This window comes from Phocoena sinus, chromosome 6 (assembly GCF_008692025.1).
Source record: "Phocoena sinus isolate mPhoSin1 chromosome 6, mPhoSin1.pri, whole genome shotgun sequence".
Taxonomy (NCBI): domain Eukaryota; kingdom Metazoa; phylum Chordata; class Mammalia; order Artiodactyla; family Phocoenidae; genus Phocoena; species Phocoena sinus.
The window spans coordinates 101,218,701-101,242,960 of NC_045768.1; the positions used below are offsets into that span (position 1 = coordinate 101,218,701).

At 44.2% G+C, this 24,260-nt stretch overlaps 1 protein-coding gene across 4 annotated transcripts in view; it reads right to left on the reverse strand.

Annotated features, from left to right (window-relative positions):
- Positions 1-5,006, reverse strand: part of ENTPD4 (ectonucleoside triphosphate diphosphohydrolase 4) — a 39,781-nt gene extending 34,775 nt beyond the window's left edge. The window contains exon 1 of one of the 4 annotated variants that reach the window (XM_032634516.1): positions 4,802-5,006. The gene's annotated coding sequence lies outside the window, so the exon portion shown is untranslated. The remainder of the gene's footprint in view (positions 1-4,801) is intronic. The other 3 variants (XM_032634517.1, XM_032634515.1, XM_032634518.1) reach the window with 3 other exon arrangements.
- Between the last annotated feature and the right edge of the window lie 19,254 nt (positions 5,007-24,260).

The window sequence follows — 24,260 nt, forward strand, 5'->3', positions numbered from 1 at the left end:
GCATTAATTCGAATTCTTTCAGCTCATGGGGCCCCCTCTCAGCTGAACGTTCTTTAGCGGAGTGAGGTCCACTGGGTCCTGAGTTAAAGTCTTTTCAGTCAGTTTCTCATTGACAGTCCTAAGGAAAACGGTGAAAACAATACAAGTCAACTGCAAAGTGAAATGGCTCCCACGGTGAAAAATGCAGGATGCAGTGACACAGACATTCGCAAATGCTGAAATAACAGGCAAACAAAATCACAGACAAATGAGACTCTGGAAGAGCTAAACCTAAGTAAGAACAGGTAAGATGCCACGAAGGGTGCTTCAAAAAAGAACAATATGAATATCAAAAGATGACAAGAGAAGCTGGAAAAATCAAAAGAAGCCCACAAACAGGCAGAATTCTGTAAGAAATGACCGTCTTGGTGGGAGTGAGAGGCCAAAGTGAAGCGAAGGATGCTGTGTGGCACTCAGCTGTGGGAAAAATACATCAAAACAACTTGATTCGTTTGTTGTTTTAAGAAGAATGCACGGTAACACGTGTTGGCAAGGATGTGGAAAAAGAGGAACCTTGAGCATTGTTGGTGGGAATGTAAACTGGTGCAGCCACTAAGGAAAACATTATGGAGCTTCCTCAAAAAATTAAAAATGGATCCACCATATGATCCAGCAAGTCCATTTCTGGGTATTTTTCTGAAGAAAACAAAAACATTAATTTGAAGAGATATACGCACCCCTGTGTTCATAGCAGGATTATTTGCAACAGCCAAGATATGGAAGCAAGTAAAGTGCCCAAGAACAGATGGATAAAAAAATTGTGGTGTATGTATACAATGAAATATTACTCAGCCACAAAAAAAGAATGAAATCTTGCCATTTGTGACAACATGGATGGGCCTGGAGGGCATTATGCTAAGTGGAATAAGTTTGACAGAGAAAGACAAATACTATATGATTTCACTTATATGTGAAGTCTAAAAAACAAATGAGCAAACATAACAAAACAGAAACAGACCCAAACATACAGAGAACAAACTGGTGGTTGCCAGTGGGGTAGGAAATGGGAGGACAGAAACAGGTGAGAGAGATTAAGAGGTACAAAATTCCAGTTACAAAATGAATGAGTCACAGGGATGAAATTTACATAGGGAATATAGTCAATATTGTAATACCTTTGTATGGTGACAGATGGTAACTAGACTTATGGTGGTGATCTTTGTCGTAATGTACAGGATTATCGAATCCCTATGCTGTGCACCTGGAACTAACATAGTGTTGTAGGTCAATTATGCTTCAATTTTTTTAAAATAAGAGAAAAAAGAAGAATGCACGTAGTTGCATTTATGATCGACATTTTCTTAATATTTAAATTTTTATTTATTTATTTTAATAAATTAATTTATTTATTAATTTTTTGGCTGCGTTGGGTCTTCATTGCTGTGTGCGGGCTTTCTCTAGTTGCGGTGAGTGGGGGCTACTCTTTGTTGCGGTAGCTTCTCTTGTTGCGGAGCACGGGCTCTAGGCACGTGGGCTTCAGTAGCTGTGGCTCGCGGGCTCAGCAGTTGTGGCACAAGGGCTTAGATGCTCCGCGGCATATGCGATCTTGCCGGACCAGGGCTCGAACCCGGATTCTTAACCACTTAACCACTGTGCCACCAGGGAAGTCTTTAAATTTTATTTTTCAATAGCAAGTCCTAACCAAACCTCTTCCCTACCTCTCACTGTTCATTTGTAAACTTCTGGTCCCCATTTTAAATGATCTTTTTCTGGTCATACTTTTCCCTGCATCTCCTCTGTAGTTTCCCAGATCTGCAACTCTGACTTCCCTCAAGTTTCAGTTCCACATCCTGAGCTTACCCAGTTACCACAAACTCATTTAGTCTAAGATTGTGCTCCCAAATCTTTTGACACAAACTAATACCACCTTCCAAATTCCCCAGGTCTAAGAGGAGTATCACCGTGGACTGGGGGTCACCTGATTCTTAACCTTGATTCCCAATTATCTGTGTGTTGCTACTCTATGTCATTCATCAGGTCCTGTCAATTCTTCCTCAAACAGTCCACACATCTAAAATGACCACAGCAGACATCCCTACCTCAGGATAGGTCTCTAGGCGGGTCACTAACCTTCTGCCTTCACCGTGAACACCGTTCTTTGGAAACATTTCTTTGTAAAACGTTACCTTCACAATACAACCAGCTCAAGAAAAAATCTAGAAACAATAAATGCTGGAAAGGGTGTGGAGAAAAGGAAACCCTCCTGCACTGTTGGTGGGAATGTAAATTGATACAGCCACTATGGAGAACAGTATGGAGGTTCCTTAAAAAACTAAAAATAGAACTACCATACGACCCAGCAATCCCACTACTGGGCATATACCCTGAGAAACCATAATTCAAAAAGAGTCATGTACCACAATGTTCATTGCAGCTCTAATTACAACAGCCCGGACATTGAAGCAACCTAGGTGTCCATCGACAGATGAATGGACAAAGAAGATGTGGCACATATATACAATGGAATATTACTCAGCCATAGAAAGCAACGAAATTGAGTTATTTGTAGTAAGGTGGATGGACCTAGAGTCTGCCATACAGAGTGAAGTCAGTCAGAGAGAGAAAAACAAATACCGTATGCTAATGCATATATATGGAAGCTAAAAAAAAAATGGTACTGATGAACCTAGTTGCAGGGCAGGAATAAAGTTGTAGACATAGAGGATGGACTTGAGGACACAGGGTGGGAGGTGGAAGCTGGGTCCAAGTGAGAGTAGCACTGACATATATACACTACGGAATGTAAAATAGATAGCTAGTGGGAAGCAGCAGCACAGCACAGGGAGATCAGCTCAGTGCTTTGCACTGACCTAGGGGGGGATAGGGAGGATGGGAGGAAGGCTCTACAGGGAGGGGATATGGGGACATATGTATGCATATGTCTGATTCAACAAAAACTAACAGTATTGTGAATCAATTATACTCCAATAAAGATCTATTGGGACTTCCCTGGTGGCACAGTGGTTAAGAATCCGCCTGCCAACTCAGGGGACACGGGTTCAAGCCCTGGTTCGGAAAGATCCCACATGCCGCAGAGCAACTAAGCCTATGTACCACAACTACTGAGCCTGCGCTCTAGAGCACGTGAGCCACAACTACTGAGCCCGTGTGCCGCAACTACTGAAGCCCGCATGCCTAGAGCCCATGCTCCGCAACAAGAGAAGCCACTGCAATGAGAAGCCCACGCACCGCAACGAAGAGTAGCCTCCACTCGCCACAACTAGAGAAAACCCGTGCGCAGCAACGAAGACCCAACACAGCCAAAAAATTAGAAAAAAAAAAAAAAAAGAACCTTCCAGAGCCTACAGGTCAACAACAGCGTCCCTGTGTGGCATCTGAGACCTTCCATCCGTCAAACAGTCCCATCTTATTTTACTAAACTGTCCTCTGCTCAGCCCTAGATAACATCTCTCTGCTCTAGTGAGGTGGGTCTCTCCTCTCCCACACAAACAGTCCTCCTTCTTGCCTTGGGCCATTACTTAAGTCACTTCCTACTAAGTAATATGTCCTGTTCACAATATTACACTTCTTTCAAGGCACAGGTCAATATTCTTTGCCAAGATTTAACCAGTTATATTCCCCAATGTTTCTCCCCACTCTGAATCTTCTCTTTATTCATGTGTAGTTGATTTAAAATAAACATGCTGAATAAATATGTAGAGAATATAAATACCTAGATAACTTTCATTTTGTTTCTTCTTTCTAGACTATATACCTAAGGGTTGACATCATGCATTCCTATTAGGCCTGGAAGGATGTAAACCACAGATTCAATATGCAACAAATAAATCAATGTTAAGGTTAACAATGGAATAAACAAACTACTTACACAAATTAATACTCTATTTTATAATTCTGCTAATGTGTCAAACAGAATGAACAGACCTGATACAAAGACACAATAACATCAAATATAACATAATACAAAGAATATAATTCTTTTAGGCCTCTCCAAGGCTGGAAAATTATCTTCATTACACAAAGCAGTACACAGTAAAGGCTGTAATGTGAAATTAAACTAGGGATCTGAGTCTCTAATTTAGAATTCTTTAATAACCTAGTTTATCTTTCAGCATGGAAGCATCTCTTTTCTTTCCTAAACAGTCTACACCAGCGTTCGTCTCACTGGGGTCTGAGAACCCCTGCGGTTCTGAGTCAAATTCCAGAGGAATGAGCGAACTGTCCCTTTAAGAGGTGTCACGCATTACTCGAGTTTGTGAAACACTGCTCTTACCATCACTTTATTGCCCAACTAGCTCTATTTTTCCAAAGGAGCTAATCAGATTTAGATTTTAGAGAAACCTAAAGCATGAAACTTGGTAAAAGCAGAGTAAAGGAAAAACGATGCTGACTTGTAAATGTCATGACAAGGTGGCAGGTAAGACCCGCAGGGTCCTCAGTGCAGCATCCTTCTCCCCGGCCAGGTCCCTCCCCATGCGGCCCAGACCTGCGCCCACTACGTGTCAGAGGGGAAGTCCAGCGCGGTCACCGGAGCGGGCGCCGACAGCACGACTGCCAGCTTTCTCCCGCCAGGGGCTGGGGGACAGCACCTGCCGCCCGGGGTCACGGGTGCTGACGGCTGGCGCCCGGATGTGGTCGCGCGACCCGGGCGGCGGGGAGGCAACGGCGCGGGAAGGGCCCCCGGGGCAGAGTGGCTCGTCCGCGGCCTCGCTGCCCCGTCGGGCCCCGTCGGGCCCCGCTCCAACCGTCCCCGCTTCGGCCGCCCAACCTCCCCTCGTCCGCGCCGGAAAGGCCGCCTCACCTGCTCGGCAGCGTCCGACTCGGCGGTCGGGGTTCCCGGGAGCGGGGACCCGCGAGCGGAGCGCATCACGGCCACCGCGGCGAGGCGGCGCCGGCAATGCAGTCGCGGCTTCCCGGCAGCAGCTTCCCAGAAGCTCCGCTCCTTTCCCGCAGCCGTACCGCCAAAACACCACCCCGTAGCCACCCGCGTCGCGTCACCGGGAGCGGCGGGAGCGCGCACGCCGCGGGGCGGGGCCTGCGCCGCCGTGACTGGCATCCGAGCGCAGCGCTGTTCCGCGGAACCACGCGGGTGCAGCTGAGCTCAGGGAATGCCGAAAGTGAAAGTGGCATCACGGAACTAACCAGTACTGTGGCTTGGTTACCGCCGATCCTACAGCGAGGCGCAAAGTGCTTATGACACCAAAGGTCATTTTGTTTTAAATTAATTAATTAATTAATTTCTGGCTGTGTTGGGTCTTCGTTTCTGTGCGAGGGCTTTCTCCAACTGCGGCGAGCGGGGGCCACTCTTCTTCGCGGTGCGCGGGCCTCTCACTATCGCGGCCTCTTTTGTTGCGGAGCACAGGCTTCAGACGCGCAGGCTCAGTAGTTGTGGCTCACGGGCCTAGTTGCTCCGCGGCATGTGGGGTATTCCCAGACCAGGGCTCGAACCCGTGTCCCTTGCATTGGCAGGCAGATTCTCAACCACTGCGCCAACAGGGAAGCCCCGCTGTTGTTTTATTTGTGTTCTTTAGTATTATGGAAAACAACACTTGAAAACTTAAGAAGGACTAGGCATTTTTGCTCGACTCGACATTTCGTTTTGCAACTTTGCCAGTAGCTATCCCGATTTTATAAGCGGGGAAACGAAGCTCAAACTCATTCAGTGACTCTCTTAAGGTCCACATAATTAGTAAAAGCCAGGATTTCATCCTTACCAAAAGTTGCATGTTTCAGAGCCTACTCTGGGTTAGAGCACCTCCAACACAGGCAATGGTTATGAGAAGAAATAGTGAGGTGAACAGCACTAGTTCCAGAGAGTAACCCCAAGACCTGGACTTAGCTTAAGGCCCCACTCTAGCTTGACAAAAAAAAGTGCCTTGAAGTCACAGAGCTGGAAGAGACCTTGAGAAACACAGCTTTTTATCCTTTTTTCTTTTCTTTTCTTTTTTTTTTCTAAACAGGTGAATACACTGCTTCCCAGAGATAGAAAGTGACCAGCCAGCCTAGCCAGTTTAAAATATTTTTAAAAATGAGAGTCCTGGAAACGTCTACTCCATTACTTGTGTCAAGTAAAACAAGCTTGGACAAAACTAGTAGTCATAAATTTTAAGCAGAATCCTTGGTCCAGCACCAGCTTGGGTTAAATCTCCTTGTGGTAACATTTCCTTCTTGGATTCAGATACTGTTCATGGAAGAAGGCTAGCAGTGACCAAGGAGTCTTGTGCTTTAGAAGTAAATACTGTCTTTTAACTATTGCTCCATACCAGAATCATAAAGCCACAGAAAGTTTGAACAAAGAGACCATAGTTACTATCTAGACCAAACCATCTCCTTTTACTGTTAAGGAACCTGGATCCCAGAGAGACTGAATGTCTTGCCCAAATGCCCTAGAGGCAGAAGGGGAAGCAGAACCTCTGGTTCTGACTCCTACTTGAGTGCCCTTTTATGGCAATCTGTTGCTATTTTTAAAAAATGACCAGTTTGGATAGCTTACACATTAGAAAGCTCTGTGACTTATACCTAAGGTTAGCTTTGAGAAGCTGAAGTAGTTGGCCACCGACATGCTATGATTTTAGGGCCAGAACCCCTCAAAATTACGTGTGTTTCAAAGTCCTTACCATCTGTGTTACTGGTTCATATTATGGTAGTCTCTCTCTCAAGGAGGCCTCTACCAAAATGCCACACTAGAATTTTCACACCATCGGTATTTCCTGATAATTCGTATACAACAATTTTCTGACAAGAGCTAGGAAAAAAAGTATAAAGTATGAAAACATGGAATATGCTGCATTAGTTTCCTAGAACTGCCATAACAAATTACCTCAAACTGGGTGGTTTAAATCAACAGAAATTTATTCTTTCATAGTATGGGAGGCTCAAAGTCTGAAATCAAGGTGTTGGCAGGCCCATGCTCTCTCCGAAGAGTCTAGGAGATGATCCTTCCTTGCCTGTCAGTTTCTGGTTGTTGCCGGCAATCTTTGGCATTTCTTGGTTTGTAGATGCATCACTCCAATCTCTGCCTTTGTTGTCACGTGATGTTCTTCTGTGTGTCTCTCTGTCCAAATTCACCTCTTCTTAAAAGGACAGCAGCATATTGGATTTAGCCACACCCTCTCCCCTCCCAACCAATACAATATGATTTCTTCTTAACATGATTATATCTATAAAGACCCTGTTTCCTAATAAGGTCACATTCACAGGTTCTGGGTGGACATGAATTTTGGGGGCACACTATTCAACCCAGTACATGAGAGGACCAGCCCGGTTTTGGTCATCAGGGAAGGCTTCTCTGAGGAAGTGATGTTAGAGGTCACACCCGCAAGATGAATAGGAATTAACCAGAAGATGGATGAAGTCTGGGCCTATATGAAGGAGTAGCGCTTCAGGCAGTGGAAACAGCAAAGAGGCTCTGAAGTGGGTAGAAGCACAGCTGTCAGAGTGAGCCATCAACTTATTCTCCCTTATTAACAGGAGAAATAAAAAAACTAAGCTAATAGGAGACAACACGTACTGCGTACTTTATGACAGGCACAGTTCTAAGAGCATTAAAAAACATTTCAAATAGAATGGTAATGAAAATATGTCAAAATTCATGGAATGCAGCCAAAGCGGTACTTACTGAGAAATTTATAGCTTTAAAAGCTTATTTTTGTAAAGAAATAAAAGTTTGAAATCGAAGTTTCCACCTTAAGAAGTTAGGATAAGAAAAGAAAGTTAAAACCAGAGCAAATAGAAGGAAGGAAGTAATTTTTAAGAATAAGTTGGACAAAATTAACAAAACCACAAGTTGGTTCTTTGAAAATATTAATAAAATTGATCAATTCGTAGGGAGATTGATCAGGAAAAAAGAAAGAAAACACAAATAATCAAAATCAAGACTAAAGGAAGAACATCCTTACAAATCCTACAAAAATTAAAAAAAATAATAAGAAAACGTAATGAACAACTGTATGCCGGTTTCAACAATTTAGATGAAATGGAAAAATTCTTGGAAAAATACAATTTCCCAAAATTGACAGAAGGAAAAATCATCTGAATGGCCCTATATCTTTTATGGTCCCCAGAAGAAAATTCCAGGCCCAGATGGTTTCACCAGTAAATTTTATCAGCTGTTTAAGAAAGAAATCATACCGATCTTATGTAAACTCTTTCAAAGAAATAGAGAAGGAGAGAATATTTCCTAACTCACGAGGTCAGAATAATCCTGATTCCAAGAGATAAAAAAGAAAGAAAATTACATACACATCAATATCCTTTATGAACATAAACACAAAAATTCTAACAAAACATTGGCAATTAAAATCCAGCAATATCTATCTAAAGAGAGTAAGATAGCTTAACCAAATGAGATTTTTTTCAAGAAATGCAAGGTTGGTTCAACATTTTAAAATAATCCCTATTATTCACTACATAAACAGAATAAAGGAGACAATTCATATGATCTCAATCAGTGTAGAAAAAAACATTTGACAAAGTTCAACACTCATTCATGATTTAAACCAAAAAGCTTTCATCAGCTATAAAGGGAATGATCTTCCTTAGTTTGTTAGCATATTTACAAAAGAACTACAGCTAACATGGTTGCAAGGTCAAAGTATGTTATTGCAAGTCTGTGTTTTGAAAGTATTAAATCATTAGAGAAATGCAGATCAAAACTACAATGAGGTATCACCTCACACCAGTCAGAATGGCCATCATCAAAAAATCTACAAACAACAAATGCTGGAGAGGGTGTGGAGAAAAGGGAACCCTCTTGCACTGTTGGTGGGAAGGTAAATTGATACAGCCACTGTGGAGAACAGTATGGAGGTTCCTTAAAAAACTAAAAATAGAACTGCCATATGACCCAGCAATCCCACTACTGGGCATATACCCTGAGAAAACCATAATTCAAAAAGAGTCATGTACCACAATGTTCATTGCAGCTCTATTCACAATAGCCAGGACATGGAAGCAACCTAAATGTCCATCGACAGATGAATGGGTAAAGAAGATGTGTCACATATATACAATGGAATATTACTTAGCCAGAAAATGAAACGAAACTGAGTTATTTGTAGTGAGGTGGATGGACCTAGAGTCTGTTATACAGAGTGAAGTAAGTCAGAGAAAAACAAATACTGTATGCTAACACGTATATATGGAATCTAAAGAAAAAAAAAAGGTTATGAAGAACCTAGGTGCAGGACAGGAATAAAGACGCAGACGTAGAGAATGGACTTGAGGACACGGGGAGGGGGAAGGGGAAGCTGGGACGAAGTGAGAGAGTGGCATGTGCATATATACACTACCAAATGTAAAATAGATAGCTAGTGGGAAGCAGCCACATAGCACAGGGAGATCAGCTCGGTACTTTGTGACCACCTAGAGGGGTGGGATAGGGAGGGTGGGAGGGAGACGCAAGAGGGAAGACATATGGGGATATATGTATATGTATAGCTGATTCACTTTGTTATAAAGCAGAAACTACAGAAACTAACACACGATTGTAAAGCAATTATACTCCAATAAAGTTGTTAAAAAGAAGAAAGTATAGGGCTTCCCTGGTGGCGCAGTGGTGAGAGTCCGCCTGCCGATTCAGGGGACACGGGTTCGTGCCCTGGCCTGGGAAGATCCCACATGCCGTGGAGCGGCTGGGCCCGTGAGCCATGGCCGCTGAGCCTGCGTGTCTGGTGCCTGTGCTCTGCAACGGGAGAGGCCACAACAGTGAGAGGCCCGCATACCACAAAAAAAAAAAAAAGTATTAAATCAGAGTTTCAAAAAGGGATGTGATGTCTGGACTGCAGAAGCCATCCTGTAACCATGAGGCAACAGTGATGCAGATAAGAAGCAGATAAGAAGCCAATACTAAATATGTTGAAATAGAAAGAGAGAGTTGCCTAGGTCCATCATGGCATCACTAAATCACTAAAATAATACTAGCCACTGATGTACATCTTACTCCTTGTTATGAGAGGAGAACAAGGCCTTTGTTCCATTACTTGCCATTAGGTCTCAGAGGCAACATGACTTGTTCAAGTTCCTAAAACTGGAAGGGATGCAGGATGATTGAATGTGAAGCTAACTAAATTGGAAGGTGGAAACCTGGATCCCAGTCCCTGCTGTGCTGTTAATTGACTGCATAAGCTTAGAAAAATTTAGTTTACCTCACTGGTTCTCACCATCCATATGTAACTTTTAAAAGGGAGTGGAGAGGTGGCTAGGTTGACCTCTGAGGTCTGAAATCCATGATTTCTAAGAGGCAAAAGAGACAGAAACAAGGTCCTCCCTTCCTCCTTCCCCTCTCTCCCTCCTTCTCCACCTCTGCTTCCTCATTATGAAATCTAATATAAGACAGAAGAGCTCTTTCCTTTTTAAGTTGAACTCCAGATTCATTTAAAACTGTGCATGTGGGAATCTTAGTGAATGGATTAGGGCCAGTGAAAACCATCAGTATTTAGAACCCAAACAGCGTTTCCTTTAGTTACCTTTCTGGAAAAACCTCCAACATGGCCATAGCTTGGCATTCTGTTGGCTTTGCTCTCCAAATGTTTTAACCCATCATTCCAGGGAGACTAAATTGGCAAACGGGCCCTCCTGGCAGTCTGTAAGTGTTGGGAGGAGGTGACTGTGGGGCACTGGATGTCATGGAAACAAAGGAATCAGGTGACCCTTGGAAACAATGAGTCCAATTGCCCTCCTCCGTTCCTGTTTGCCTTCCAATGCACGTGTGCACAGACTGGTTTTTGAGCGACTTGGCTAATAATCCTATATATTTATACAGCATTTGTCTTCAAGAAGACCATAGCACTTTACAGACATGACCTCATTTATGAGCCCAGCCTTCCTAAGGCAGGGAATGGGCCAGGAGAATTCTTATTTTATGGAGTTTTGTTGCAGAGTGAAAGCACTTGAGATTCAGAAAGAGAAAGGGACTTGGTCAAAGCAGCATCAAAATTCACAGGGTTTCCTTCAAACTTTTCTCATCACAGCATGTGTGCAACTGTACCATAAAGGGGTCTAGTGGGATGTGGATCATTACACACACATAAACATACACACACACAAAATAGGGAGTGGACATGGTTGCTTTTGCTGCCTACAACCATCCTTCTCTTTCGGTAACAGTACCTTGAATTTCTGAAGCAGTATGCCTGTCTCGCACTCAGTCCATTTGGGTCAGGACATATGACCCTGGCCTGGTTATGCAGAGTAATTTCATTCCCTGACCCTGTGATTGGCACATGAGTCCTGCTGTTCTGATCAGATATAAGCTACATTCTTCAATATCAGCTTCATCGGCGAAAAGATGATATTTTGATTTTTGTACAGTTTTTGTTTCATTTCTCAAATTGTTCAGACTTGGGCAGGAAGCAGCAGGTTATTTATTGGCTCCCTTGAATCTCAACATTTTTGTGTTACCTTTCCTCACCCAGCTAGCATATCATTCTCCTTCCACAGCATCCTTGTTAATTCCTCATCCCCTCTAGGTTACAGTTGAAAATTCCTAGCAAATCAACTCTGGGAATCAGTGGGGTGATTAGATTTTTATTGACAGGTTGGTCTAATTACCCATCTCCTTAGCATGACACCCCAAGGCTGTCAGCTTTTTAAGCCTCATGTCATATATTCCCTGTGTTCTAACATGCTTAACTACTTGCTTGCTCCTAAATTGTTCCCTATTTTCATGCCTCCGGGTCTTTACACACATTTCCTATGGCTGGAATACTTTCTTCTTCTTTGACTGCCTGGAAAAACCCCTCCTACTCATCCTTCAATTTGCCCCCTTGAAATTGTGTGTTGTCATGTGACCTCCCCAGGCAAGAAAGTCTTTCTCCTTTATCGCTCAGCACCGTTGTTTGGTGTAACTGTTGTTGGTCTTTGCTGCCATGTTATTCCTCTGTGCGTTCCTAGCCTGGAGCAAACATGAATTCAATTCAAAAACACATGCTGTGTGCCCACATGTGTCTCTCCCGTTCCCTGCAGAACTGAGAAGGTTCTAGCTACCTCATCTTCGGTAGAAAGAAGTAGATTTCACCCCCTTCCTACTGCAGTGGACTTTTGCGCTAGCTCCAAATTCATCCCTGTTTGAAATCCATGCTGTATTTTTTAGGGGAGGTGCTCCGTAATGTCTACTGGAACCGAATTGAAGATTTCATCTTGTCAAGTCAGGCTAAGCTTCATCTGCCAGAAACGTTGGAATTTCTGTTTTGTTATCCAACTCACTCATTGTACTTCTTAGCTTTTTTTTTCCCCTTCATTCCTGACACCTCCCTAAGGAATGTCTTTTTAAATATTATTTTAATTAATTAATTTACTTATTTATTTGGCCGTGCTGCACAGCTTTTGGGCTCTTAGTTTCCCCAACCAGGGATCAAACCCAGGCCCCCTGCAGTGGAAGTGCGGAGTCCTAACCACTGGACCGCCAGGAAGTCCCTGTCCTTCTTAGCACTGAATAATACTTATTTGCCTAGACACATCCCGTCTCCCATATCCTCTCCCATTAACCTGTGATCTCTTTGAAGACAGGGACTGTCTTAGTACAGAGCGAGGCACTTAGGAGGTGCTCAAAACATGTTTGCTCAGTAATTAGTGAATGAATGAATGATATTACTTTCCTTCTTGATCAAAGGGAGACATGGATGAAGATAGATAGAGCTTGGCCAAAGAGGTCTCTTCTCTGCTTACCACCTTTCAAATTCACTGAAGAGAGGGGACAGAAAAGGGAGAAAAAGCAGTGGGTGATCCAGAGATGAGCTTTATCTTTCCTTACAATATTCTGATCCTACTTGCCTTGTGTGCCTAGCAGGAAGTTCTGGAGGGTTTCTGGACTTGGATGGTGAATTTTCCACTTGTATGATGCAGGTTGAGCCCTAGTTTTACATTTTCTCATCATTTTAGTTGGAATTGGGGATGAGCAGTCAGATGTGTAATTTCAGCCCGGCATCCTTCTGTGGGATGCCTCCTCTGACCCCCGTTTACAATGGCAAGCTGTCCCCCTTGGACTCCACACCCTCTACACACATCCCCTGCTTTACTTTTTCTCTGTAGCTCATATCTATCTGACGTACTACAGATTTTCTGATTTTGTTAGTTTACTCTTTGTCTCCCTATATCAGTCAGGAGGTAGAAAGAATATAAGCTATTTAAAGGAAAAATTTAACATAAAGAGCTGTTATCTAGTAGAAGGTGGTTAATGACTAAAAGGTGTAAAAGAAGAGGTTTCATGAAGGGATGCAGAAGAAGCAGGTGCAGAAAAGCAGCTACTACCTCTGGGCTGGGGCAGGGAGTGGACAGGAAGGAACTGAGGACCCAGGGGGACATCCCCCAGCCCCCTTTCTGTCCCCATCCCAAGGCTGTGGTTCAGAACTTTTCCAGTAGGGTGTGGCTACCTAGGACTGCTACATAATACGCAGACTCAGGGCAAAACGAAAATACAAGGCTCTTTGTTCCAAAGTTATTAAGAATTTCAACACATTGGCAGCAGAACATGAAGTCAATCAAATGCAGGGCTTTCCTGAGTGCCAGGGCCCACGGCTGACTGTGGAATTGTGCAGCTCTGTGGCTACTGCAGGAATGCATAGCCTGCTGGTGGCAAAGAAATTTGCCGGAAGGTATGGGCTGGCCTGGATCTGTGGAAGCCGGCTGCTGTGGCCTGAGGGTGTGGACTGGCCTGGGCCCCGCTGCTGTGCAGAAATGGGCTGGTGGAGTGGGGAGAGCATGGCTTAAGGAGAGAGCCAGGTCTTGATAGTTCACCGATTTTTCAGTGTTATAGAAACCATAGCTTCATACCCTTGTCACAAAGATATATCTTCAAGTTAGAACAATACCACATTCTATTTACTCGTGTGTTATCTGGATTTATAATCTTGAACATCTCTAAACAGTACATGTACTCTTACCCCCAGTCCTACAAATGTCTGTGGCGATTCCGGAGGGGAGAAAAGAGAAGGACCAGCCCCCTGGAAAGGGCGATGCGAGATAAGATTGAAGATGCAAAGAGACAAATTAGTGTGAGGCGGAGGAAAGACTTTTTTTTTTTTAACTTTTTAATTTTATTTAATTTAGTTTTTTATACAGCAGGTTGTTATTAATTATCTATTTTATACATATCAGTGTATATATGTCAATCCCAATCTCCCAATTCATCCCACCACCACCCCCCTCTGCCACTTTCCCCCCTTGGTGTCCATACGTTTGTTCTCTACATCTGTGTCTCTATTTCTGCCCCGCAAACCGGTTCATCTGTACCATTTTTCTAGGTTCCACATATATGCGTTAATATACGATATTTGTTCTTCTCTTTCTGACTTACTTCATTCTGTATGACAGTCTCTAGATCCATCCACATCTCTACAAATGACCCAATTTCATTTCTTTTTATGGCTGAGTAATGTTCCATTGTATATATGTACCACATCTTCTTTACCCATTCGTCTGTTGATGGGCATTTAGGTTGCTTCCATGACCTGGCTATTGTAAATAGTGCTGCAATGAACAATGGGGTGCATGTGTCTTTTTGAATTATGGTTTTCTTTGCGTATATGCCCAGGAGTGGGACTGCTGGGTCATATGGTAATTCTATTTTTAGTTTTTTAAGGAACCTTCATACTGTTCTCCATAGTGGCTGCGTCAATTTAGATTCCCACCAACAGTGCAAGAGGGTTCCCTTTTCTCCACACCCTCTCCAGCATTTGTTGCTTGTAGACTTTCTGATGATGCCCATTCTAACTGGTGTGAGGTGATACCTCACTGTGCTTTTGATTTGCATTTCTCTAATAATTAGTGACGTTGAGCAGCTTTTCATGTGCTTCTTGGCCATCTGTGTGTCTTCTTTGGAGAAATGTCTGTTTAGATCTTCTGCCCATTTTTGGATTGGGTTGTTTGGTTTTTTTTAATATTGAGCTGCATGAGCTGTTTATATATTTTGGAGATTAATCCTTTGTCCAATGATTCATTAGCAAATATTTTCTCCCATTCTGAGGGTTGTCTTTTCACCTTGTTTATGGTTTCCTTTGCTGTGCAAAAGCTTTGAAGTTTCATTAGGTCCCAATTGTTTATTTTTGTTTTTATTTCCATTACTCTAGGAGGTGGATCAAAAAAGATCTTGCTGTGATTTATGTCAAAGAGTGTTCTTCCTATGTTTTCCTCTAAGAGTTTTATAGTGTCCCGTCTTACGTTTATGTCTCTAATCAATTTTGAGTTTATTTTTGCGTACGGTGTGAGGGAGTGTTCTAATTTCATTCTTTTACATGTAGCTGTCCAGTTTTCCCAGCACCGCTTATTGAAGAGACTGTCTTTTCTCCATTGTATATCCTTGCCGAGACTTTTTTTTTTTTTTTTTTTTTTTTTTTTTGCGTTACGCGGGCCTCTCAATGCTGTGGCCTCTCCCGCCGCGGAGCACAGGCTCCGGACGCGCAGGCCCAGCGGCCATGGCTCACGGGCCCAGCCGCTCCGCGGCATGTGGGATCCTCCCGGACCGGGGCACGAACCCGCGTCCCCTGCATTGGCAGGCGGACTCTCAACCACTGCGCCACCAGGGAAGCCCGAGACTTTTTTTTTTATTGTGGAAAAGTAGACATAAACGTAAAATTTACCATCTTAACCATTTTGAAGTATATAGTTCAAACGTGCTAAATGTCTTCACATTGTTGTACCATCAATCTCCAGAACTTTTTCTTTTTGCAAAACTGAAGCTTTGCACCCATCGCCCATTTCCCCTCCCCTCAGCCTCCTTCAACCAGCCTTGTACTTTCTGTTTCTGTGAATGTGACCACTCTAAACACCACCTATAAGTGGAATCATACAGTATTTTATCTTTTGTGACTGGCTTTTTTTCACTTAGCATAGTGTCTTCAAGGTTCATCCATATTGTAGCATGTGTCACAATTTCCTTCCTTTTTAAGGCTGAACAATATTCTCTGTTTGTACATACCACATTTTGTTTATGCATTCATCTGCTGATGGATACTTGGGTTGCTTCCACGTTTTAGCTACCAGGAATAATGCTGCAATGGGCCTAAGTGTACAGATATCTCTTTGAGGCTCTGCTTTCAGTTCTGTGGGGTATATGCTCAGAAGTCGGATTGTTGCATCATACAGTAGCTCTATTTTTAACGTTTTGAGGAACCACCACACTGGTTTTTTATAAGGGCGGCACCATTTCTCATTCCCGTCAACGATGCACAAAGGTTCCATTTTCTCCAAATCTTCAACAACACTTGTTATTTTCTGGGTTTTTGGTTTTGTTTTGATAGTAGCCATCTTGATGGGTGTGTGGTGGTATGTCCCTGTGGTTTTGAAAACTCCTCTTGTTTTGGAATAGAAGGGAAGGAGGGCAGGATGAGTGAAGAGGCAGAGCTAATGTGGAGGAAATCAGAGGGACGCTGAGGTAGCTCATAGCTGATCTCCATTTGGTCCACCATTTTGGTGGCGAGAGAGAGAGGAAGGTGTGGACCAGGTAAAGGCTGGTGGGGACTGGCCAGGGTTAAAATAGGAGCCAGCGGCGGGGATGAGACAGGTGAGTCAGCTGGCGATGATTATAAAGGTAAAGTGAGCAGTTGTGGGGTTCCATCTGAGGTCAGGAAGCTTGAATACATAATGGGCCCAATCCCAGTTCTGTGACTGTCTCCAGCAGTCCAGAAGAAGCGAAGGTGCAAACAGACTTGGTGGGGCTGCCTGGACTGGTGGCTGAAAATCCCCTTCTTGTTTGTGATGGGCGGGCGTGGGCTGGCAGAGAGGTGGAGCTGGAGACACAGCCATGCTTGCCTTGGGTGTTTGGTGTGGAAATGGCTATTGGAGTTGGAAGAATAAAGAGATTGTGAGATGAGGGTGTTAGAAGTGCCAGTGAGAACCACGCTTCCTTGTCTTGTGATCAGGGATCTAGGAAAAAAAAAACAAAGCCTGGGTAGAGCGCCTTCCACAGAAAGTCAGGTTTCCTTATGTAAGACATTGGGAAGAGTTTGTTTAAGGAGACGTTCAGGGACTTCCCTGGTGGCGCAGTGGTTAAGAATCCGCCTGCCAGTGTAGGGGATGCGGGTTCGAGCCCTGGTCCAGGAAGATCCCACATGCCCAACTAAGCCCGTGCGCCACCACTACTGAGCCTGCGCTCTAGAGCCCGAGAGCCACAGCTGCTGAGCCCACATGCCACAACTCCTGAAGCCCACGCGCTTAGAGCCCGTGCTCCAAAGCGAGAGAAGCCACCGCAGTGAGAAGCCCACGCACCTCAACGGAGAGTAGCCCCGCTCGCTGCAACTAGAGAAAGCCCGTGTGCAACAACGAAGACCCAACGTAGCCAAAAATAAATAAATAAAATAAATAAATTTATTAAAAAAAAAAAAAAAGTTCAGCAACACAGGGAAATATAGTGGAATGCAGGCTCCCCAGAGCAAGGATGATCAAAGTGTGATGCCAGGACCAACAACATCAGCTACATCTGGAATCTTGGGAGAAATGCAAGTTCTCTGTCCCACCCAGGCCCACTGCATCAGAAACTCTGGGGCTGAGGCCCAATAATCTGTGTTTTAATAAGCCCTCCATGTGATTTCGATACATGCTCAAGTTTGCATCCTATATCCCAAGATATAGTATAATATCCTAGTAGAGGGTCAGACAGGGTAAAGTGAAGAAGAGGAGTAGAACGGAAGTGCATTCAAACTGAGAGCTTGAGAGGAGGAAACAGAAGTCAGGGACATCAGGTGGGCAGCAACCACAGCCCGTAGAGCCACAAAGCCCAGGAGGTTGGGAGATTGGTTGGAGGTGGCACAGTGGGGAGGCCAGAGAAGGCTGTTTTATTGGTTGGATTTGGAAGAATGAGTAGAATTAGTCAGACACAAGATTCCAATGGCAGTGATAATCCACAGATGAGAAGGCTCAACCAGGATTTCCAAGTCCTGGACCACTTACGGGTTATGAGACCTTGGACAAGTCATTCACTTGCTTAAGCTCCTCTTTTCTCAAAGGCAAAATGGAGATCATATTCCCACTTAATTTGAGTCGTTGTGAGGATTAAATGAAATAATCCAGATGAAGGGGTAAGCACGGGCCTGGCATGTAATAAGAGTTGATAGAAGTCAGCTGTTAATGCTTTGTAAAGGAACTTCTTGTTTGGTAGGAGAAGGTAAATCGAGAGAGAAATGAGATCTCTATAAATGCCTCTCCTAGCCACACCCTACCCTACACACACATGTTGGACAATTAATGTTCATTGATAATTAATCTCCCCTTCACTGTTGTTACGTGCTCGGTAGTTGTTCAGTCGTCATAATTTTCTTCATATTGGTACCATCATAAAAGTGTCTTTGGATAGGAAACTAGTGGTCGGGGCTGTGCCTTCTTAGGACTTAGCTTGCTCGGCCTAGAGTCCGGCACAGCTCCCACGGCTGCAGCCTTTAGGAGGCGCTTTAGAAATTAACAAGCCCTGACTTTCCTCGTTCACACAGGGAAACCGAGGCAGGCCCAGGGGATGTGGCTTGCCCGACACAGATGGTGGCATAAAAATGATGAGTAGTGCGGCATCTGCTTCCCCAGTTAACCTTTCAGAGGCTGGGGAGACAGGTAGAGACAGGTGTCGCCAACCCTCAGGGCCCAGCCTAGTGCAGTGAAAATTTCCCAGATACACAGAGGGTGTCAGGTCAGGCTCAAATGTGGCCCCCCGGGAACCAACCTCACTGTAAAGGACCTGTGTGTACAGCTGGATTCCTGCTCCCCTGCTGGGGAAGAGCCTGGCCTCCTGACCTGCCAGGCTGTTGCTTGTTATGTTTCTAAACAGTATATTCCAACCCTGCTTCCTCAACAAGGAGCCTGCTGCAATTCTTACTCTGCTTCGGGACTTAGGTCTAGAGGTTTATGTTTCTTCCTGGCCTATCCTTTAATATAATGATCATAATTGAAGACATAATTTAAGAAGGTTAAGGAGAATATTTACCACACCCTACCATTGCTTCATTTTTGGGTACATCTCCTTCCGTGTGTATAGATCATTTTACATTTTTGCAGTCATGGCACACCTCGGTCCATAAGAGCAGTGAGTGTACATGTACTGTGGCTCCCATTAATTACTTGGTTCTTGGTACACGTAGCATGTGGTCGATAAAGGATTATTGAATGAACACCATTCTATGATATGCTGCTTCCATTTAGCATAATAAGAATATTTCCCTATTTTCCATAGTATGAATCGTTGTAATTTTTAATGGTTGCCTAATAGCATGGAATAGTAATGTATTCAAGGTTTCCTTCCATTAGAATTTTGACTCTGCTTTGTCGTTGTTGTTTTTACTGTTACAATTGTATTGTAAAAAATTTCATGCATATTTTATTGAACTCCTTTGGAATTCGTTTCAAATAAAAAATTCCCAAGAAGAGTATGATTGCATTACGGAGGTTTGGATAACTTCATGATTCAATGAGTAATTTCTTAAGGGGACCATGCTTCCTGGTAGAGACAATCCATTTGTGCCCTCTCAACAGTGTGTACTCATGTATCTATTTCCAGAGTGTGTCCTAGTCACTGATGAGAGGCACGGAAGCTATCCCCAAGAGCCCCTTAATTCAGAGCTCTGCTGAGGAGTCTGAAGACATTCATCGGAGGCTCACTTGGTGGGACAGAGTAGATCTTTCGGTTTCTGAGTAATAAAATAGATTATTAATAGACATGGTGCTTTTCCCACAGGTCCTGAAACAAAAGTCTCTAAAGGCAACACAGCTCCGGGTGGCCCTTGCTTTGACGCGGAGTGAGACTTTGAGATCTCAAAACCCAAAAAAGGCCTGTATGAGCTTTTCTTTCTCTTCTAACAAGTCCCCATAAATTTAGTGGCTTGAAACACTGCAAATTATCTTACAGCTCTGCAGAAGTCTGACATGGTCCTTGCTGGGCTAAAATCCACAGGGCTGCCTCCTTGTCTGGAGACTCTACGGGAAAATCCTTTTCCTCGCCTTTGCCATCTTCTACAGGTTGCCCACATTCCTTGGTTCGGGCATGGCCTCCTTTCTCCATCTCTAAAGCCAGCAACATCACATCTCTCTCAGGTCCTTCTCCCGTTGTCATCTCTCTCTCTCTGACTGTAGGCTGGAAAGGTTCTCTGCTTTTTATTTTTCTTTTAAGAGTTGATAGTGATTTTATTCTGCTACAACCACTTTCTGTAAATTTGACTCTTATCCCCATTGTGACACTTATGTCACTGGCAAAATTATTTCCAGGTTATCATTCTGCTTTTAAAGAGCTAATGTGATTAGATTGGGCCTGCCTGGATAATCCAGGAGAATCGCCCCAATCCCAAGGTCCTTAACCTTAATCACATCTGTAAAGTCTCTTTGGCCATGCAAGGATGAAAGGTAACGTATTCACAGGTTTTGGGGATTAGGAGGTGGACATTTTGGGAGGGAGGGATGATTCTGCTGACCACGAGATCTAAAATAGACATATATTTTTAAATTAAAAATATATGCATTCACAGAACATATTCGTTATTCTGAATATGAATTCAGAATACATACACATTACATATGCTCGTATACATTATTCATTCACTCGTATAATGAATGATTAAATTGGGTGAATCAAGTACAAAAGTATGAGCTCGGAGAACTCTTCATCACCCAGCGGTACTCAGAGAAAATCCTCTGGGATGCCTCTCCCTCACCTCCGACACCAAGGTTAAGCCCGCATCTCTGGACCACTGAAACCGCCAGTCTCCCTTCCTGTCCAGATCCAGGCTCTGCACAACTGCCTGTCCTGTTGGGGTGGGGGGGGGGAGCTGGGGCTGAGGGGTGGGATACCAGTCAAAGTGAAGGGGCAGGGGAGCATGAGGGAGACCCTGAAGGTGGCCCAGTGCCTTGACAGCCTGCTGAGGATGCCCCCGTTTTCAAAGCTCTGTTTATGGGGATTCCTTTCGGAAAAACAGCGTTTTCTTCCTTGGTGGTTGTCATCCTTTTGCCTTCCCAAGCTGCTGCATTCTCCCCACCTGGATCTTGTGTTTAGGAAAAGTTCCCCTGGAGAGGCTCTCTGATGAATGACCCTGCCAACAGGTGGGGTGTGCATGTGGGTAGCTGAAAAACTGAGGTGTTTTTTTTCTCCATTTGTAACTAACATGAATGGAAATACACGGGAGGGTGTAGAAGGGCGTTCCAATTTCGTTCCAGAAAGCCTGGAAGGTGAAGGTGTGAGCTGAGAGAGGGCTCTGAGTTCAGGGATATGCATCTGATGGCAAGCGGGCAGCAAATGAATTTCTTTGGGGATGCTACGGTGGTTCTGGACCCACCTGTTAGAGCGAACTCGGAATCTGAGCTCTACAGGGATCCTAAAGCTATGTTGGTCCCAGAGCCTTTTCGGAGTCCTAGAGTGAGGCTTCCGACTCACCACTAGATGGCGCCCGAGCTGTGGCTCACCGCCGCCGCGCGGGAAGAGGGGCCGGAACCAGGTGGGTCTGAGGCTCCTCTGAGGAGCTGGGTGATCCCTGGGCAGCAAAGGGTCGCTCACGGAGATCCACCTGGTAAGACACAGCCACTCCTGTCCCTGCATCGCTGAATTTCACTTTAGTATCCCCCAGGACTAACCGAGGCAGTTTTTGCTCTATTCTGTGGATCCCATCGTAGATTAAAAAATGGTCTTTTTGTTCCTGGGGCTCCAGAGAGAAAAATGAAAATTGAAAACCTATTTGTTTAGTAATCGTATTTTATTTGTTTATGGACAACACTGAGCCAGAGTGACTTGGGTTTAATTTTGGGCTCTCATTTTCTGGACAGTCCTTTCTGGGCCTGTTTTCTTACATGTAAAAGGAAAATAGCCATCCCTGCCTGATGGGGGTGTCTACGAGTCAAATGCGACGAGGATGCAGTGTGTCTAGCACAGCGCCCAATGCTTAGTAGGCACTTTGCAGGGGGCCAACCCCATTCACCTTAAGACCCCCTCAGCTATCTCAGTGCCTGGGGTGTAGACAGTAGGCGTTGTGAGCAAGTGAAAAAACTATCTCATGATTAGGGTGTACTGACCTTGATTTTACTCCACGAACCTCCTATTACTGAAATATGAAGTTTTGTCCAGGGTTCAGAAGGTTATATCGCAAAACTCCCGCCTACAGATCCTAGCAATCTGATTAAAGGAGACAAGGTTAACCAAAACACATTTAAGAGAGAACACAGAAACTAATAAATGAAAAATGATTCCAAATGTATGATACAGACTGGCTATAATAAAATTTGTAGTTCCTGCAACAGGGCTCAGTTTCTCAAATTCTGACGTTCATGCTAGTTTACGTCTGCATTGTTTGTCAATAGTAGGCTGTTTGTCAGATCCCGGATATTTTGCTGGGAAAGAAGAGGCCTCATTTTGCAGCAGGGACATTATGTCTAGAAGGCAGACCTGCCTGGGAATCCAGGAGGTGTCATGAGAGAGGCAGGTTCCTGGGGATGGGATGGAGGTGCCTGGAGACAGAAAAAAGGAGTAAGAAAAGGGAAGTGACAGGGTATCAGAGGCAACATTTAGCCACTGTACTATTTAGCTGATGATTTCTTCCTCCTTCCGAGTATGAATCAAGTCATAGAGTTTAAATCTGGAAGCTACCTTAAAAATGTTCTGGCTAGATCTCCAAAATAGGAGGCCTTATACAATATCTCTGACTAGAAGTATACAAATCGCCGCTTAAACACTCTTAGGGACAGGGAACTCACTGCCTTGGAAGAAAACAACTTTTTTTAAAAAAAATTATTTTTTATGCAGCAGGTTCTTGTTAGTTATCTATTTTATACATATTAGTGTATATATGTCAATCCCAATCTCCCAATTATCCCACCTCCACACACACCCCGCCGCACTTTCCCTCCTTGGTGTCCATACGTTTGTTCTCTACATCTGTGTCTCTATTTCTGCCTTGCAAACCAGTTCATCTGTACCATTTTTCTAGATTCCACATATATGAATTAATATACGATATTTGTTTTTCTCTTTCTGACTTAGCTTCACTCTGTAGGACAGTCTCTAGGTCCATCCACATCTCTACAAATGACCCAGTTTTGTTCCTTTTTATGGCTGAGTAATATTCCATTGTATATATGTACCACAACTTCTTTATCCGTTTGTCTGTTGATGGGCGTTTAGGTTGCTTCTGTGACCTGGCTATTGTAAATAGTGCTGCAACAAACATTGGGGTGCATGTGTCTTTTATAAAGCCACTTCTTCGTTAGATAGTTCTACTTGTAATTATTAGCTCAGAACTTTCCTCCAGCTTTTACACATTGGTGCTGATTCTGCTCTGGAGCCACATAGATTACGTTTCCTCCCTCTTCCAGAGGTCGGTTCTTCAAACTGCCAAGAGCCTCTGTCAATCACATGGTCCTTTTTCTCCCCAAACTTCCCCACATCCTTCAGACATTTGCAAATGACCCCTTGCGTCTCCTAGACCACAAACTATATGGTGCCAAAGGAGCGAGCCATCACGGGGAAACCATCTTGTGCCTTGGCTTCCCCCGCTACGCCGTGACACAGCACTAGATGGCGCCATGGCCAAGGCCCCATTCTGGTGCTCTGGGTATTCAGGACGAACATGAAGATTGCCCACTTCCTCTAAGAGTTATCAGTGCCAACCTCATCACGCCTCATATCCTTGTTTTCCTCAGCGACCACCAGAATCCAAAATCCCAGCCTCTGCAGTTATTCAACATCGCCCTGACCCTCATCCCCATCCTGCTCTGTATGTACCCAATGTGGACATCGTATGTTTGCCCAGCCAGTACCCTGCCCTCCTGCTCTTGATGACAGCATTGCAGTTTTCCTCCGAAGAACCATTCCATTACTTGCCAACGTGAGGTTCTGTCCACCAGGGGTGAGCAGTGGACCCAGGACCATGGCCACTTAGAGACACCATCACACTAACCACAGTGGATGGGTCAGGTTGGGATTTCACTGGGGTGGAAGGGAAGAAGCAGGCACTGAGGACCATATCCACCTCTAGCTTTTGGGCAGCCATCTGATGTTGGGTGGGGAGAGGCTGCCTGAGAGTACAGCCAAGAGAGAGGAGAGAGGAGCAGAGAGACAGAAGGGAGCACCACACTCACCTAAGACAGCAAACCTAGTCAATAAATGCTGAGTGTGTTTTGACTGCTCCACCGACTGGCTGTTCCCCCATATCTCTCCCTTTCTTCTCTTCTCCTTCTCCTTCTCCTTCTGCTTCCTCTTCCTCTTCCTCTTCTTCTCCCTCTTCTCCCTCTTCTCCTTCTCCTTCTTCTCCTTCTTCTCTTTCTTCTTTTTTTCTTTTTGCGGTACGCGGGCCTCTCACTGTTGTGTC